Source organism: Bos indicus, chromosome 19 (genome assembly GCF_029378745.1).
Source record: "Bos indicus isolate NIAB-ARS_2022 breed Sahiwal x Tharparkar chromosome 19, NIAB-ARS_B.indTharparkar_mat_pri_1.0, whole genome shotgun sequence".
In the NCBI taxonomy this organism is placed as follows: Eukaryota; Metazoa; Chordata; class Mammalia; order Artiodactyla; family Bovidae; genus Bos; species Bos indicus.
The window spans coordinates 29,253,458-29,268,046 of NC_091778.1; the positions used below are offsets into that span (position 1 = coordinate 29,253,458).

General features: G+C 45.5%; 1 protein-coding gene and 1 pseudogene across 1 annotated transcript in view; one reads left to right on the top strand and one right to left on the bottom strand.

Annotated features, from left to right (window-relative positions):
- Positions 1 to 12,200: 12,200 nt before the first annotated feature.
- On the bottom strand, positions 12,201 to 12,712 carry LOC139177543 (ubiquitin-conjugating enzyme E2 B pseudogene; annotated as a pseudogene).
- A 1,562-nt stretch (positions 12,713 to 14,274) lies between these two features.
- Positions 14,275 to 14,589, top strand: part of NDEL1 (nudE neurodevelopment protein 1 like 1) — a 51,025-nt gene continuing 50,710 nt past the window's right edge. Inside the window, exon 1 of the mRNA XM_019981075.2 lies at positions 14,275 to 14,359. The gene's annotated coding sequence lies outside the window, so the exon portion shown is untranslated. The remainder of the gene's footprint in view (positions 14,360 to 14,589) is intronic.

Genomic DNA, 14,589 nt, shown 5'->3' on the forward strand with positions numbered 1-14,589 from the left:
GTTTCATAACTCCCCAGAGGCGTATGGTGGCAATTCCATCCGTCCACCTATCCATCCATCCATTCATTCATGTATCCAGTTATTCAACAATTACTTATTGAGTGTTGCAGGCTAGGTACTGAGCCAGACATTGGAAATAAGCAGTGATTAAGAAAACCCTTCAAGGGTGTTCCCTGGTTGTTAGGATTGAATTCTGGGCTCTCACTGCCATGGCTTTGATTGCTGATCAGGGAACTAAGATCATGCAAGCGTGGCATGGGGGTAAGTGTCCTTCATGAAGCTTTTAGAATCTAGTGGACATTTGTAAAGTTCTTGAAGAGAGATTTTTTTTTTTAAAGGAGGAATGATGATCAATACCCTAAGTTGTTTGGAAAACTGAGAAGTGAGGTATCAAGATAGGCAAGAGAATAGAGCAGATAAATTCGAGAATGCTGGAGGGGAAAGGATGTTGGAGGTCATTTAGTAAAATCGAGTGTTATAGATGAAAAGACCTGAGCCCTGGGAAGGGAAGTGACTTGTCTGAGGTCACCTTGGGGAGGGGTTGGAGAGGGAGATGGGAGTGGGGAGATATTGATTTCCTAGAGAGTGTAGAAAATATTTGAATCAGTTGATAGATTGGGTGAGTAGATATTAGCTGCAGCAGGAAGCGCTGTCCTCCTTGGGTTGAGCAGGGGAGCAGAGAGAACTGAGTTTGAGAAATAATGGGACGTGGGGGATGCAGATGACATCCCAGATCCCTGCTGATGGCCTCCTGTGCAGTCCCTTCCCATCCTGTGCTTCAGGAGAGCCTTGTCCTCCATGTCTGGGCAAGGCCACCCGTCCTCCATCCCTACCTTCTTGCCTTCCATGCTCAGTCCCTCCCTTTCTCTTCATATCATTTCATTCTCCATCCTTGAGTTCTTCTTCTGAACCTGACTCTGTCTCAGGTGCTGGGGAGAGGGCAGCAGAAGAAATCTGAGGAACATGCTCTGATTGGGGCACAGACTAGCTAAATGAAGGGGAAGACATTATATCCGAAGGCATTCCCGTTGGTGCTTCAGGAAATTTTGGGGAGAGGAGGGCTGGAAGGTCTTCCTAGGTGAGGTGGGACCAGTGTCCAGCTAATAATAAATAATTACAACAGCAGCTATTTATTGAACACTAATTGTGTGCTTGGCATTCTGCATCCCTTCCTCATTTCATCGTCAACAGCTCCAGGAGGTAGATATTATCTCTGTTTTACAGACGAGGGAACCAAGGCTTAAGTAACTTTGTTCAAAGCCAGGCTGCTGGGACTTCCCTAGTGGTCTAGTGGCTAGGACTCTGAGCTCCCAATGCAGGGGGGCCGGGTTCAACCCCTGCTCAGGGAACTAGATCCCTCATGCTGTAACTAAGACCCAATGAAGCCAAATAAAGAAGCCAAAAAAAAAAAAAAAAAAGAATAAACAGTATACAGTGGGAATTAAAAGAAAGTCCAGGGCAGATCCAGGGTTTGAGGCCAGGTCAGCCTGGCTACACTGTGAACCACCCCATCCACTGAGAATGTGCATCCATGGAGGGTGTTCCAGACCTCGAGTGAAGGAGTAGGTGAAGAATTGAGAGTAAGATAGCATTACTAGGAGGTCCCAGCCTTTATGCCTCTACAGAAACACCAATTTAACAAACAACCAAGGATGAAAATGCCTCCTGAAAACTCCAGAATCCAGTTGTATATGTTAAATATGTACATCTTGTTGAATGTCAATCATACCTCAATAAAGTTTTTTTTTTTTTTTAAAGAATGATGAGGAAACCTGTATGGGAAAGTGACCCTCCCCCAAACTTCCCTCCTCAAAGTGACTGTAACTGGAGCTGCCCCTCCAGCTATGAGAGGCAGGGGGAGGGGGAGGGCTGGCCCAAGGGTAGCCGACCCCATGAAGCCCCAGTGCCTGGCTTCACCCACAGCAGCAGCCCACCACCCATCTTGAGGACTGGTGGGGGGTGTCACCAGCTCAGGTGACCCCCACCTCCCCACCTTGGGACAGTGAGTCTGTGAGGCGGGGTGACACTTGTGCGCACCTAGGTTTCCCTCCTGGATTCCGAAGGCTTTATAGCTTCCACTGTCTCTCTCACACACACACACACACCCCTGGCATCAGTGCAGAACTCTGCCAAGCTCCTTCCCTGCCCCCAGCCCGGCCCCCAGACTCACTTTGGCTAGGACCAGGGCGAGCAGCATCCACCTCTCCACCCGCAGGCCTCCGCAGAGCAGATCTGAGCCACCCAGAAGCACTGGGCGGGCGGCACGTCCTCCTGCTGCTGTTACTGTGACAGCTGCTGCTGCCGCGGCCGCCGAGACATTTGCTAATGACTGAGCAGGTCTGGAGGCCAGCGCCGGGAAGTGAATGTCGCCCAACCCGTTTGAGGCCAGGAGGCTTTGGCGTTGCCCAGGGGTTTGGCCCCTGTTGGAGTCAGGTGATCTTGATGAAGATGCTCAGAGAGGAGGGTTCCCCCACCCAAGGAGGAGTACAAGGATGGGTGCTGGAGACAAGCAGAGGGTCTCAGCATGGGGGCAGTGACCCAGGACCCATCCCCAAAGATGAGTCTCCACGTCCCTCCAATAATGAGAAAGTCATACAGTCCTCCAGCCTCCAGAGTTCATTTTGGTGATCCTCCGGTTGCTTCCTGCTCCCTTGCCATGCCAGGGCGCAGGGCGAAGGGCTCAGATCAGCCTCAGTAACTCTTTGCCACCCAAAGTCATACACAAATATTTGGGTGATGTGCTTATATACACTTGTCCTTCATCTCACACTCAGAGGGGCTCAGAGCTCCAAAGATCAAACACCACGGGGATAAAGAAGGAGGCAGAATAAAACCAATAAAGGAGAACTGTCCCTGATACCACGTGAAACAGAAGTAAGTTTCAGAACAGTCTGTGTGACTCTATGGAAATGATAATATATGATCGTTTTTATAGAGGAAAAATCTGGAAGTAGACACATCCAACTTGTTAGTGGTTATCACTAGAGAAACTTTCTGACTCATACATTCCTGTGATCGTTGAATGTATATTTCTTTCATGATCAGAAAAAAATAATCAAGAATAAGGCAGGAGTTGGGACTTCCCTGGTGGCCCAGTGGTTAAGAATCTGTCTTGAAATGCAGACTGGGGCTTCCCTGGCTGTCCAGTGGTTAGGACTGTGGGCTCTCACTGCCACAGGCCCATTTTCAGTCCTTGGTGGGGGAACTAAGATGTCACAGGCTTTGCCGTGAGGCCAAGAAAAATTATATTACCTACTCTATAGGATTGTGATGATGATTAAATAAATGGATACAAATAATGTGCCTGAACCTACAAAAATGGGAGGAAATATTTGCAAATGATATGACTTATAAGGGATTAATATCCAACATATGTAAACAGCTCATACAACCCAACATCACACACACAAAAACCCAAGAAAATGGGCAGAAGAACTGAACATTTTTCCTAAGAAGAAATGCAAATTGGCCAACAGGCACACAAAAAGATCTTCAGCATCAGTAGTCATCAGGGAAATGCAAATCAAGTGTCCGCTCAGCCCATTGCAGGCTGCCCTGTTTGGTTCCAGGCAGATCAGGGGTATCTGGGGGTTTCAGTTCATTCCTGCCCCCATGAGTTTCCTGGACTCACCCGCTCCCGCCAGGCTGCCCATACCTCTGAAATCTCAGTCTTACCTGTTCTCTATGGCCGACCCCCTGGCTCTCCTTCCATCCTTACATAGCCTGGGGCTGCTGGTACTCAGGGGAAACCTGGGGCCTTTGAGCAGAAAACAGGCCCTGCCAGGGCACCCGGCTTGGAAGGTGGACAGGGGCTGCTTTCATTCCCAAGACCCCCGCCCCTGGCCCTCAGCCCCCTCTGTCCAACCTACACTGAAGCAGCCACAGAACATGTTCACGGGTGTTCCTCTTCATCCCTTCCCTCCCTCTAGACTTCCGTGGCTCCCCACTGCCCTCGGTACACGGCCCACCCTCCTCAGTCCGCACATGAGGCCCACACTGCCTTTCTCACACGTTTTCTGGACAGTCCCCTTGCCCTGGGCCATCTCAAGCCACGCAGCATAGCCGCAGGGCTGGCTTCTAGTTCAGATCCCTTGAGGCCTTGGGTTTCTGGGGCTCTGTGATTTTTTTCCTGCCTTTTTTTGTCTGGCTGCAATGCCTTTCTTCCTCATCACTTCCCCGCTGGCATCTTTAAGACCTTGAAGGAGGAGTTCCTAATTCATCTCTGTTGACTGTAGCACGGGGTCTTGTGTCTGGCAATAGTGTTTAATAAGTCAGTGTTTGTGAAATGAATAAATCCAACTTCTCAAGCCTAGTTTATGTGCATGAGGTGTGTGTGTGTGTGTGTGCACGCCTGCACACGAGTGTGTGAAGTTTAGGCAATCAAGTCATTTATCTTCTATTTTTTTTTAATAGTTTTATATATTTATTGGCTGCACAGGGTCTTCCTTGCTGCCTGGGCTTTTCTCTGGTTGCACAGAGTGGGTGCTGCTCTAGTTGCCATGCTCGGGCTTCTTGTTGCTGTGGCTTCTCTTGTTGCAGAGCACAGGCTCTAGAGCACAGGTTCAATAGTTGGGGTGCACAGGCTTGGGCTTAGTAGCTCCATGACATGTGGGATCTTCCTGCACCAGGTATCGAACCAGTATCTCCTGCACTGGCAGGCAGGCAGATTCTTTACCACTGAGCCACCAGGGAAGCCCCTACCTTCTATTCTAATGGCTTTTGGAATCCACACCAAAATTCTCCCCACCCCCTCAAGTCATAATAGATTGAGAACTTCCGGTCTGGCTGGAGATGGGAGGATGAGCTCACCACTGGGTTAGAGCCTTACTTAGGCACTGTACACCAATGTTGTCTTTGAAAAAGCCTGATCTCTGGCAGATTCTCCAGGAGGTGAGTCTGGGAAGGGGAGGGAGGATGGGCTAGGAAAGAAGGAGGGACAAGTGATGGAATCGGAGGTTTTTAAAGAAGAAATCCCCCAGGGAAAACTTAATCTAATGGTTTGTCTTGGTAATTTTTGCCACATCAAAATATTGCATGTACAACTGTTGATTTTTCTTAAAAACAAAAATAACAAATAGGAGCCATATTTTAAACATAAATATTTACTCTCACCTCAATCTGAGCATCCATACTGTGAAATCACAGGTCTGATGTTCTAATCATATTTTTAATAAACAGCAATATGAATACATACTAAGTAAAAAAAAGATTCACTTGGGTACCACCGGAAGTGGTGGCATGCATAGGCCTCTGAACACGCTGATCTGAGACGTGCACGGACCTTTGCACACCCTGATCTGAAACGTATGAATGAGGATGAGGACCCTGGGAGCTGCAGAGGCTCAGGATGGTCTCAGAGCTGAGAGAGTCCACTTCAGGACTCTTGAAGGCTGAGCCCAAGGCTGGTTTCAGTGCTTGACAGCCCACTGGCCGGGAAGCCACAGAGTGGGATCAACCAAAAGAATCCTGCGCAAAGGAGAAAACTAGCTTGGACTTGAGGATGAAACTGGCAAGGACCGACGGTGACTCGAGGGTGCCGCGGGCTGCGGGAGGAGGCCGAAGGGAGCAGGGGTGGGGCACCGGGAGAGCAGGAAGGCTGAGTCAGGTCCCAGTCGCGTACGAGCCGGCGTGGATTGCGTCCTGCAGCTAACTCACCTGGGCTGCGTGCGCCCCCGCCCCATTCCCTGCACCGTCGTAAAGCGCCGACCGCAGGGGCAGAGATGCTCTGGGACAGGTGGGGGAAGGGAAGCTAAAGATCCGGGAAGCTCGGAGATTTGGAGATTTGTTCGCCGGGAGGTTCGTGGAAGGGAAACTTCTCACTTCCTGGGGGTGGTGGCAGCTGCAGGAGAAAGACTGTTTGAAATCAGCTCTTTGTTGGAGGATTTTCTCAGCCTTCACTCTTCATCCGGAGCTGAATGCCTCCCAGACAGCTGAGAGTCCTCAGTGCTTGAGACAGGTAAGGCCAGGGTCGGGGAGGAAAAAAATCAGGAATCAGGAGAGGAAGAAAACAAATTTTTTTAAAAAATAAAAATAGCGATTAGTGTTGAAAAAAAGTGGAAATTTCGTAAAAGCACACATGAAAACATCAGCTTTGTGCCACCTCTACAGATAAATATAAATACTTTGATGTTTATTTTTTCAGCTCCTATATGTAATATATATGTAGCTATGCTAAAAATAATTATATATTATGTGTAATTATAGCATGTAATGATTTTAGAATAAGTGGACTCATACTGAATAAACACTTTTAGGACCTGATTTTTTCAGCATCTGAAAACTATTTTCTTTTACACCCTTATTTTTAATGGATTGTTGTTGTTCAGTTGCTGAGTTGTATCCGACTCTTTTGGACCCCATGGATTGCAGCATACCAGGTTTCCCTGTCCTTCACTATCTCTTGGAGTTTGCTCAAACTCATGTCCATTGAGTCGATGATATAGTCATTTAACTAATGTATCTATTGATTGATATTTAAGTTTCTAGTTTTCCCCTATTATAAAATTTTCTGTATAAGTGGTTTTTTTTTAATTGCAAAATCTTGGTTTTATTTCCTTTGTCAAACCTAAAAAGAAACAGCCAGTTATATTGCTAGCAAAAAAAAAAGTTTTTGTTTTCTTTTTTCCAGAATAGTAGAGAAATTGCAATTTGGGGCAAGAAAGCTATAGCAAAAGTCATAGGCAAGTCCAACAAAGGAGAGGAATGTTACTTTGTAGAGCAAAAGGAGGCAGTTGGGAGGAGTTAATTTGAAGAAAGTCCATTGGGGGAAAAGAAGAGTCAGGCTGGTGGGCACTTCCCATTGGCTGGGCTGGTTGCTGGCCAAGGAAAATTCTTCCTATTGGGGTCTGTAATTGATGTGGAGTGGTAGCATGTGAGTTCTCCCTTCTGGCCACCCAACTTCATTTAATTAAGTTAATTAATTTAATAGCTTTTGGCTACACCACAGGGTATACAGGATCTTGGTTCCTTGATCAGGGATCCAACCCATGCCCCTTGTAGTGGAAGTGGGGAGTCTTAACCACTGGACCATCAGGGAAATCCCTCAGCTTCATTTTAAATGAGGTTTCCTGGGAATTCCTTGGCAGTCCAAAGGTTAGGACCTGAGTTTTTGCTGCTGAGGCCTTGCAGGCCAGCCAAAAAAAAAAAAAAAGAGGTTTCCTTTCTTCTGTTTCACACTTTAAATAATTATTAGAAATGGAACTGAGGAGTCAAAGTATAATATAATTCAAAGACGTGGTAAAAATTGTCAAATTCCCTTTCATAAACTGTGCCAATTTAAACTTCCTCCAGTAGCATTTGAAATTGCCTCTTGTCTCACTCACCTTGCTTGGGTATTATAAATTGGTCTTTACCCCCACTGTCCCCAATACATTCAAGAAAGTAGATGGAGAACTGGAAACAATTTTTTTAGAAAGAACTAAGTAGAAATTCTAGAATCGAAAAATATAATTCCTTAAAAAAACCACAACTCTATAGATGAGTTTAACAACAGGTTACTATTTTTATTGTTGTTGTTGATTATTTTTTGGCCACACTGTGTGGCTTATGGGATCTTAGTTCCCTGACCAGGGATTGAATCTGTGTCACAGCAGTGAAAGTGCTGAATCCCAACCACTGGACTGCCAGGGAATTCCCAGGTTAGACATAACAGAAGACAGGATTAGTAAACTGAAAGCTAAGTGGGCAGAAAATACTCAGTCTGAAGGATGGGACTGCGTTGGGGGGGAAAGATGGAAAATACAGAAAAGAGCATAAGAGAATATGGAATGTGATGTAAAGATCTAAATACATTTAATTTGACTCATTTAAGGAGAGTGACTTGTTCAGAAGCAATAGATGAAGAGTTATGGATCACAAATTTTACAGTATTAGTGAAAGACATTAAACCACAGATTCAAGAAACTCTACAAATCTCCAGCAAAATAAATACCACCCCCCCAAAAAAAATCGCTACCTGACCACACTGTAGTAAAACTTCTGAAAACCAAAGTCAAAGATAATTTTGAAAAATTGTCTGAGAAGAAAAGACACATTACCTTCAGAGAAGCAAAATAATAACATCTCATTTTCAAGATAAATGATGCAATCCAAGAGAGGGTGCATGTCAAGAATACATGTTATAATCTTTTAAGGACTGAAAGAAAATAGCTGCCAATCTAGAATTTTATTCAGAGAAAAATATTCTTAAAAAATGTAGGTGGAGGGACTTCCCCGGTGGTCCAGAGGTTAAGACTGTGCACTTCCAATGCAGGGGGCAGGGTTTGATCCCCGTTCAAGGGAACTAAGATCCTACGTGCAGGGTGGCTTGGCCAAAAAAAAAAACAAAAAATGAAGGTGGAATGAAGAAGTTTACAACTGAAAATAGAATTCACTGCTGAAAGAGCTTCACTAAAAGTCCCTAAATAAACAAATGATACTACTAAATAATGTTCTTTTTTTATTTTTAATTTTTATTGGGGGTAGAGGACGTTCTTTAGGCAGAATGAAAATGATACCCGTGGAAGCAAAATCATACAGGAATGAATGAATGACAGGAGGGAAATGAGTGGGGAAAATCCATGAGTGTTGATTGCATAAAATAAAAATAATATCTTTAGAGTTTAAAAATTCATAAAAATTATAATACTTGATGAAAATAGAAAGCAGGAGGAGGATAAATGGAGTTAAATTGTAATATTCTTGCATTATTCTGGGAATGGGATTGCTTGATAACCATTAAAATGATAGTGTACTAAAAATAATAAAACTATAATTAGGATAATGGAAAAAGCAATAATTTTTAAAATCTAATTCAAAAGAAGGTAAGAAAGGTTTAAAATAGGGACATTTCTTTAAAATGTCTTTGACTAATGGTATTTCTTCTGTTATGAGCTTACCTATATCTTTTGCATAATACTCTGTTTAGATATTTTCCTTCTGTGATTGACTTTAGATGGATATAAACATAGGTAAATAGAAATATGTCCATGTGAATTCTTTCTTATACAGGTCAGTTTTAAATCTTTATGCCTTGTTTATAACTCTAAGGTCTCGGTTTCTCCACTTGCTTTAATGTTATTGAAAACAGAAATGGTCAAGTCTTAGGCTTTGCACCCCTGATGAGCTGAACTGAATTGAGGTCAAGGGACTAAGCAAACATGAAGTGCTGTATTGCTGTCATTTAGACAGCAAGGAGGAGAAGGCAATGGCACCCCACTCCAGTACTTTTGCCTAGAAAATCCCATGGACGGAGGAGCCTGGTAGGCTGCAGTCCATGGGGTCGCTAGAGTCTGATACGACTGAGCGACTTCACTTTCACTTTTCACTTTCATGCATTGGAGAAGGAAATGGCAACCCACTCCAGCGTTCTTGCCTGGAGAATCCCGGGTACGGGGGAGCCTGGTGGGCTGCCGTCTCTGGGGTCGCACAGAGTCGGACACGACTGAAGCGACTTAGCAGCAGCAGCAGACAGCAAGGAGTTATCTGAATCAGTGACAAGAATAACGAATGGTGAGTGTTGAAGGGTAAAGAAGGAAGAGAAATAAACTGCTGGGAAAAACTACAGAAGTCCCAAAGAGAAGGTTTAGCCCCTGCAGACAAGTAGCCGCCGCTCTGGGATGGGATGCCTGGAGCAGAAACTTGTGATGCATAGCTTAGCATGACCAGAAGGTGGCGCTCTAAAGCCATCCGATTGCTCTCTGAACTTCCAAAGTTGAGATTTTGCTTGAGGACCTAGAAAGCGGAAACTGAGGCGGGGAGGGCCCCAGAGCCCTAAATTTTTGTCTCTGTTCTTTCTCTAGAGGCAAACCCCCCCAGATCTAGAGCCCTGCTGGGTTCTTTGTCTATACTTATTTTGCTTGTGGGTCTGTGTCTTGCGCTACCCATTCAATTCAATTTGGACCAAGGCTAAAATCTTGAAGAGCAAACCAATAACCTGGTTCTCTTGTGAAAATGCAAATTCTAATTCAGTGGGACTGGGGTGGGGCCTGAGGCTCTGCATTTCCAGTCAGCCCTCTGGTGATGACTCAGGCTCAGTATTTCCAAAACTTTGAACAGGCTAACTACAAAACTCCCTTCTCTGTGAGACATAGAGGTGGGAGAGTTTATAGCTTCCTGAAATAAAATCCCACTGAAATGCCTTCAAGTTAAAGTTGGGCCAGTTGTGTGACCTCTTTGGGGCTCAGTTTCCTCATCTGTAAAATGGGAATAGCAACAGCCTTTACTTGGAGAGATATTTGAGGGTTAAAGCAGGATATTATATGTAAATCACTTAGCACACAGGAATTCTCTGCAGTGGACACACCGATTCCACTGCAGAGGGTGTAGGTTCGACCCCTGTTGGGGGAGGTAAGATTCCATGAGCTGTGCATTGCGTCCAAAACAAAACACACTAAGCACAGAGCCTGGCACCCAGTAAGCCTCAACAAGACCTGGGGTATACTAAGAGAAATGTGGAGGTGGGCAGACTTGGTGGGGTGGTAAGTTGGAGGGAACAAGAGGTGAGGGGCAAGGACTTCCCTGCTAGTCCAGTGGTTAAGAATCCTTGTAATGCTAGGGAATAGGGTTTGATCCTTGGTTAAGGAATTATCACTTCATGGCAAATATATGGGAAAACAGTGGAAACAGTGACAGACTTCATTTTCTTGGGCTCCAAAATCACTGCAGATGGTGACTGCAGCTACTAAATTAAAAGACGCTTGCTCCTTGGAAGAAAAGCTATGACAAATCTAGACAGCATATTAAAAAGCAGACATTACTTTGCCAACAAAGGTTCGTCTAGTCGATGCTATGGTTTTTCCAGTGGTCATGTATGGATGTGAGAGTTGGAACATAAAGAAGGCTGAATGCTGAAGAAATGATGCTTTTGAACTGTGGTGTTGGAGAAGACTCTTGAGAGTCCCTTGGACAGCAAGGAGATCCAACCAATACATCCTAAAGGAAATCAATCCTGAATATTCATTGCAAGGACTGATGCTGAAGCTGAAGCCTCAGTACTTTGGCCACCTGATGTGAAGAGCTGACTCACTGGAAAAGCCCCGGATGCTGGGAAAGATTAAAGGCAGGAGGAGAAGGGGATGACAGAGGACAAGATGGCTAGATGGCATCAGTGACTCAATGGACATGAGTTTGAGCAAGCTCCGGGAGATGGTGAAGGACAAGGAAGCCTGGCATGCTGCAGTTCATGGGGTCGCAAAGAGTTGGACATGACTAAGTGACTGAACAACAACAGGGAACTAAGATCCCACATGCCATGGAGCAACTAAGCCTGTGAGCCTCAACTGAGAATCCTTGCACCACAATGAAAGATCCCATGTGCTGCAACTAAGACCTGATTCAACAACAACAAAAAAAGAAGTTAAAAAAAAAAAAGAGGTGAGGGGCGATCCTTACAATGTCATCTCAGCTATCAAGATATCTGTCATCTGAAGAAAAGGGGACCAGGGAGCTGAGGACAGAAAGCCAGGAGGAGGGCTGCTCTCCCAATCAGGTGGCAAACCTTAGGCTGCTTTTGAGGGAGATTTATGTATTTTGCAAGCTACCCAGGCTTTCTTCTAGAGATGAGGGCAGGAGCAGGATTTCCAGGCAGCTCGAGCTACAGCATTCAGCATCTTCCCCCACTTCACATCTTTAGTGCTTTTAGGGATTGTGAGAGGAGCTAAGAGGAGCCAAGGATCACCCAGGTCCTGCCTTCCTGCAAGGCTTTGCCACAGCCTGCAAAACTGTTGCTATGGTGACCTCAGCCCAGGTGCAGGAGTTTACCAGAATGCTTTAAATAGGTTGGTGTTACCATAGCATCTTTTTTTTTTTTTGCACTGAAGATACATATTTTAACAGCTTTACATGTAATATTCATATATAAAAAAACTTCAAGTGCTTTCAATTTAAAAAAATCTTAAAAATTCCAAAATAAGGCATTTAATATTTGAAAAAAGTACAGATGTACAAAATGTTATTCTGTCATGAAAGCTCCACACCAACATTATACACTTGGGAAAAAAATACAAATAGAATATATTACAAATTTATGTAAGCAATAACTTAGTTCATACCATGCAACAAAAAGTACATTCATCGATACACAAGCTTTTGTATGTTCTAAATTGAAGGGCTTTTTCCCCCCTGCAGAATCCTTAAAACCGGTGGCACCTGAAATATGTTAGCCTTTCTACTGAGAGGTAAATTACAATGATGAAGAAGATTAACAGACCATTTGTGTATTATGAATCATTCCAGCCTTATTCAACAATGGCCAAAACTTTCTCATATTCTCATTTGTTTTCCTGATAAAGCTGTGCTGCCTGATTATTGGCTGGACTATTTGGATTTAGTTCATCCAGCAGAGACTAAATTGGTGTTAAGATAGAAGGTCGGACTCCACCAATTCTGAAGGATATCTAAACACCTAACAGTTGGCATTTTATTTGGATATTCTTCAGAAAATTTTATTACTAGTTTAAAAGTACCATCTTCAAAGAGTGTCCCTTCTGGTCCAAATATAACTGCATTGCACTGCAAGATGTTTTCAGATGGTGAGCTACTGACACCCACAGGTGAGTCCTCTTACCATCAACTGAAGTCCTGCATAAGCCTCCTGTAGGCTGGAGACACGGAGAAGGCAATGGCAACCCACTCCAGTACTCTTGCCTCTGAAAATCCCATGGGCGGAGGAGCCTGGTAGGCTGCAGTCCATGGGGTCGTGAAGAGTCAGACACGACTGAGCGACTTCCCTTTCACTTTTCACTTTCATGCATTGGAGAAGGAAATGGCAACCCACTCCAGTATTCTTGCCTGGAGAATCCCAGGGATGGGGAAGCCTGGTGGGCTGCCATCTATGGGGTCGCACAGAGTCCGATACGACTGAAGTGACTTAACAGCAGCAGCAGCCCCAGGCTGGAGACAACATGCTCCTGAGCTGCCCTGAGGTCAGTCTGAAACCTTCATAGCATCTTAAAAGCCCATGAACATTTATGGACTAACTTCCAGTGCTCTGGTAGATGCTCCTGGGGAAAGAGAGACAAATCTACGCAGCCCTTACCCTCCCTGGGTGACCTTGGGGAGATAAACAGCCCGATGGGAAGGAATTATCGGTGAAGGGCCTCAGTCGTAGTTCTTAACCGTGGTGCTTCTCCTACACTGTGGGACTTAGTGACACATTTGACCTGCAGCCACTGTGGAGGCAAGAAGTGACTCCAGACCAGGGTGGCCTGACCTGCCAAAAACTTAAGGAGTGGGTCAGATTTGGAGAGGCAGAAAGGAGGGGGGATGCCACAAACCACTGAAGGGAATGATTGGATGTATATGAAGCCAATTACACATGTTATCTCATTTAAGTCCAAACAACACCATGAGGTCAGTACTGGTGTTACCTCCATTTCATTTTGCAAAGACGAGACACAGAGACACACAGCAGCTCATTCAAGGTCTTGCCACCAAAAGTGGTAGGTGGAGGCTACCACTATCTGACTTCCCATTGTTTCTCTGAAGTGCCACATGTGTGCTTTGCCAGGTTCTGGGCATCTCCTGTGTGCTCAGTTGCACAGTCGTGTCTGACTCTTTTGCAATCCCATGGACTGTAGCCCACCATGCTCCTCTGTTCATGGAATTTTCCAGGCAAGAATACATGGGTTGTCATACCCTCCTCCAAGGGATCGTCCCAACTCAGGGATTGAACCTGAGCCTCCTGTGTCTTCTGCATTGCAGGTGGATTCTTTACGCAATGAGCCACTGGGGAAGCCCTACCCTTTATTTATTATTTTTGGCTGCACTAGGTCTTTGTTGCTGCACGTCTTTCTCTAGCTGTGAGCAGGGGCTACTCTCTTGTGGTCCACGCGCTTCTCTTTGCAGTGGCTTCTCTCGTTATGGAGCAGGGGCTCTAGGGCACTTAGTGTTTCAGCTCAGTAGTTGTGGAGCATGGGCTTAGTTGCCCTGGGGCATATGGGATCTTGGTTCGAGGACCAGGGATCGAACCTAGGTTGGCAGGTGGATTCTTACCACTGAATCAACAGGGATCCTGCATCTCCTACCCTTCATGTGGGAAAGCTCTCCTTCTCGCCTTTCCCCTCTAATACAGGGCTGGAGACAGACAAAGGGGAAGCTTGAAGTTCTGGCTAAAGAGTTAGGGCTTGAGTTTCTTTTTCTACTTCCTCAATGCTGAAGTCTTGCTCAACAGCAGCTGAGCAGTGGGGCTGCAAGGTTGCCTCACTTCTAGAAGGCCGGCCGCAGCCTTCCTGGCCCAAACCCACTTCCGGTCTTCGTGCCTCTTTTGTCACAAGGTGATTCTCACACTTCCTGTTGATTTCCACTTTGTTTCAGCTGCTTCAGCTCCAGCCACTTTGCGCTGCTGTTTATCTGATCTGCGGGGCCTGGGACACAGGACCAGGTATGTTGGGATGGTGGGGGCTGGGGGGGTCAGCTTGGATAAGGTCAGGGCCAGATCAGGGCCAGAGTGGGGGGCTCCTGGTGGACCCTTTCTGTTCATTGTGGGGGACTGTCAGAGGCTGGGGTCAGTTTGTGAAGTTGGTTATGTCCCTGTGAAGGATGGTACCAGGGGTGGCTTCCTGAAACCACATCATCTGACCTCTACCGCCCCTAAAATCTCATCACCTTGAT